The sequence below is a fragment of the Lolium perenne genome, chromosome 5 (assembly GCF_019359855.2).
Source record: "Lolium perenne isolate Kyuss_39 chromosome 5, Kyuss_2.0, whole genome shotgun sequence".
Lineage (NCBI taxonomy): Eukaryota > Viridiplantae > Streptophyta > Magnoliopsida > Poales > Poaceae > Lolium > Lolium perenne.
The window spans coordinates 34,462,628-34,467,054 of record NC_067248.2 but is presented as its reverse complement, the minus strand read 5'-3'; the positions used below and the strand labels follow the sequence as shown (position 1 = coordinate 34,467,054).

General features: G+C 42.5%; 1 long non-coding RNA gene across 1 annotated transcript; it reads right to left on the bottom strand.

Moving 5' to 3' along the window:
• Positions 1 to 206: 206 nt before the first annotated feature.
• LOC127298596 (uncharacterized) lies at positions 207 to 3,767 on the bottom strand. Its single transcript, XR_007849938.2, has 5 exons — positions 3,439 to 3,767; positions 3,317 to 3,350; positions 2,379 to 2,454; positions 2,113 to 2,225; positions 207 to 482 (listed from the first exon to the last, which is right to left on the bottom strand). It is a non-coding gene; the product is annotated as an uncharacterized lncRNA (long non-coding RNA).
• Between the last annotated feature and the right edge of the window lie 660 nt (positions 3,768 to 4,427).

The following is a 4,427-nucleotide window of genomic DNA, read 5'->3' as shown; positions in this document are numbered from 1 at the left end:
GATGAAATCAAATGTTGTGGCACAAGTGTGCAACCTCTGCAGAGTGTCAATCTATTCGAATAGCCGCGTCCACGGTTACGGACGGTTGGAAAGGCCATACAGTTTCCGATGTCATATCTTTGAAAATGATGTTGAAAGAGGATGGTGAAATGTGTGGGGACCCCGGACTAGCTGTCCGAAATACCCTGTTATGTATACAGTTCACGTTCCCATGATCAGTGCGCCGTGAACACATAACCGAACTGATATCAAATTACACCATCCAATTACAAAGCGGAATAAGAAAATTACAACATGGTCACATGACCGATAATTACATAATAGCCTCGAAGGGCCTAACTAAACATCAGAGTAGCATCATCACTTCAACAGCGCAGTACCCAAGTCATCTGCCATAACCCTACAGGCAACTGACTGGGAAGACGTTCCTAGCTCGCATAGACGTCGCCAACTCCTTCTTCATCTGTCGAACTCCTTCAAGTCTGGCCAAGTAAATAGCCAGGGACAAAGCCGTGAGTACATTTGAATTGTACTCGCAAACCATCAAGAAGGTGATAACAATTCTAACTAAAGAAGACAAGAGAGGAAGAATAGTTTCTCTGGTGGATATAGCATGTGAAAGAGAATCAGTTTCTCTTGTGGATATAGCATGTGAAAGAGAATCAGTTTCTCTTGTGGATACAGCATCCCACATCACAGTTGAAGGGGACACTAAGAAAGTCCTATGACATCTCTATATCTTTGTTAAAGCAGAGTTCCTCTACATGAAAGACTAGGAAGGGTCACCCAATTTTTGTTTCATTTTCCTCAACCATCTCCACATGGTCGGCACAACATCTTTCCCGTACCCTTCCGGTACTTCCAACACACGCATTTCCTTTGGAAATCATTTTCAAAACCAAAACTCGACACAGCTCTGTAACGGCCATCCCAACCGTCCATGACCGCGGACGCGGCTATTCGAATAGTTTTGACTCTGTAGAGTTTGCACACTTTCACCACAACTATCCGGATACCTATCGTGTGGGCATCATCCCCGCATAACGACATATGCCACGACGGATACCCGGACATAACCTTTCGCCCATTCGACTTAACACGAGGTCCTACCCTATGGAGTATGTACCTCCCCGGCACCGTGGCAGCTCACCTCCTCTAGAGCGTGGCTCCACCGCCAAGCCAGGAGACCCATAGTGTCTTCCGGACGGGTCAGCCCCGAAGGCCTCCCGTTATACTATTGTCCCAACCATGACAACCCGGACTCGGGGGTAACCATACCCTTGTATAGTTGTGCGGTGCCTCATGCTAAGAAGAACAAACGTCAAGTTAAGCCCCGTGCCCACGTTGGAGTAGCTATGGTTGCGCTGTGTAATTGTTCCGGGCGAATACAAAGAACCATGTGTCGTTTTTCTCAAAACTCAACTCACACACACACATTCTTTTTTTTCAACCATCTTTGACAAGATCCTTTTTGCCTTTATAAACCATACACTTGGGTAAGGTTAACTCACCCAAGGTTTTCATAAACATTAACAACAAGGTAAACCTTGAGGGGTTCCCAACCTATAGTTTCATGAGTTGAACTAGTATTGCACTACGGCCGAGATGAGAGTCATCCCGCCATAGATGAGGTATAAAGGGGTAGTGGAGTGGATCATACTTGCTTAAGTTAAGCATGTATTATGACAACACAAGGAGGAATATACTCTCAGTGTGGTGCTAACTACACAACTTAGATAGTGGAGTGTCACTATCCAGCATATTCTCCAAGATGGTACACGGCATACTCCTCTCAAGTTGAGAATACACCAAGATCATGACAATGATACCTCTATACTACAAAAGTGGTGGGTGTGGTGTAAGTCATTATCTCGAGATGGAACATGCTCAAGTCGAGCATACAAGATAACCAAGAGGAATAGCACGGCCATGATACCATGCATCCCATAACACAAGGGCAATAGTGGAGTATCACCACTAGGGAGTACCCCACTTGCAATCACACATAGATGACATAAATAAAGAGAATAACACACATAGAATTAAGGTGCTTTGGACATCAACAAATGACATCCAACTAGACACCAAGTCAGAGATCAAAAGATGGCTTGCCTTGGCTTATTTGTCCCTGTACTTCTTCAACTCCATCAATATAAGAATTCCGACAATATAAATAAAATCCTCGTTCGATTCCACTTCTTCTTCTTCTCCGGAATTGTTCGCATCTATCGCCGGAAAATATAAAAAGAACACAATCAATCACATTGCACCAACAAGACATCATTCAACAATCAACAACTAACCATGCAGCCAAGGTATAACATACTAAGGACTTATAGATACTACAAAGCAACTAAAAGAGAACCCAATCTATTTACCTAGTGAAGGTATGAGAGTGCCATGACTTAGCAATTGCCTCTCTCGGTTATCACCATGGTATAAACCAATTATCCCCTGGTAGATAACATCATGAAGAGGACAAGAGCATTAGTTTGACATCACAAACATTCACAACATACTTTCAACATTTTTGGAAAAGTAGAAAACAGTTTTCCTAATTTAATTTGCTCACTTAACACTATACACAAATAGGAAGCAAACCATATACCACATCATTTGAAAACTTAAGCAAAACAAAAGAGCTAAAGTTAGGTTGCAGAGGTTTTGTTTTGCAAGCATAAAACAAAGGTTGCCCACCTCTACTAAAAAGAGTTGGTCAAGGGTTTTTAAATAAACCGAAAAGTTTTGCTTCAACAATGCATGCTACACATAAACATCACTAACAGCAAGAAATATGTATGAACAGAGACTAATAAATTTTTTCCTAGATAGCCAGTACTAATACAAGACTAACCCAATTGGAATCACCCAAAAATATTAAACCTACAATTTTAGGAATTTCTTTGAATCTGACTGTACAGAAAACAAGATCTGTAAGCCATAAATCGTAGAAAAATCCTAAAAATATGAGGTCAGTTGCATCTGAAAGGTATTGACAATACGGTTCTAATGCAATTGGTTTCACTCGCAAATTCATCTCCAAGCTCATGGTATAAACAGACAAAGTCAGATCTGACCAGAAATTGATCTGTGAACCATTTCAATTTCATTAGGTCATTTGAAGTGAACCCAACGCTAAAATGAAGGTACTGGAGAGGGCTTTCACCCAAAGTTGAGTTTGCTCAAAAAGGTTTTGTAAAACGGAAGAAATCTAACAAACAATGATTCTGCATGTTTGCAGAACTTTATTTATCATGCAAAATCCGTAACGAATTTGAGGATGAGACCAACGACAAGTTGTAGATATTTTCAATACCTATCGGCAGAACTTTGAACCACTCGATTTGGATCTGCACACAAGATTTGGCGGATTTTACAAAATCGTACCAGAATCTGAAACAGCAAGAAACAGAAATTACTGCAAGGTTTTGGACGAACTTTGCTCAAGAACTTCAGATCTGAGGATAGCTCAACCTTCTCCATGCTTGGACCAACATGCACCTGCATCAAGATCCAATCTTAGCAAGGGAGGAAGAAGAAGAGGAGAGAAAACCATCTAGGATTGGGGAGAAGAAGGAGAGGGATGCTCTCATGGAGAGGGGGAGCTTGAGGGAGGGGGAGAGCTTCATCTTGGAGAGCTTTTCATGGCCATGGCCGGCCATGAAGCTAGGTGGAGCAGCAATTTCGTGGGGAGAGGTAGGAGGAGAGTGTGTGGGAGTGGAGGAAAGAGTGGGGAGTGGAAAAGTGAGAGCAAGTGAGGAGGGGGTGGGCTGCCAAGCCCCTTTATATAGAGGGAGAGGGGGTGGGCTGCCTCCTCATTGATTGGGTTGGTTGGGAGGTAGCCCCTTCATTGATTGGGTTAGTTGGGAGGCTGGTTTGGGGAAGAGATATTTGACCCAAGCTGAATTTATTTGTGGCATTGGGAAGGGACAAAGGAGGAGAGGCTTCCCAAGGTGGAGTAATTATGTGAGAGAGAGGGAAATGGAGAGGCATGATGCATGTGTGCCATGGCATGGCCGGCCACATATTTTTGGCCATGCACAAGTGATCAACAAGAGATAATTGCTACACATGCATGACACCCAAGGTTGAGTGTCTCACAAATTACTAAAATGGTGGCCTAAAAAGATATACAATTTTAGGCAAAGTGATACTAATGCACAAGGGTGCTAAAGTAGATGGTGGTGACATTCTGACCTGATAAAAGATGTGTCCAAGAGATGATGGTGGTGATGGTGATTTAGACAATGGTAGAGCAAGGCTAGGAGAGATGGTGAGTGAAGTAACCATACACTCACAAGGATGAATATATTGACATACATCATCAATTCATGAGGTCAAGGTGATGATGGAAAATAATAGAGGAGTGAGATAGGCATAATGAAATATAAGTTGCTCTTCAAATAAGAGGTCAATTGGGAGTGATT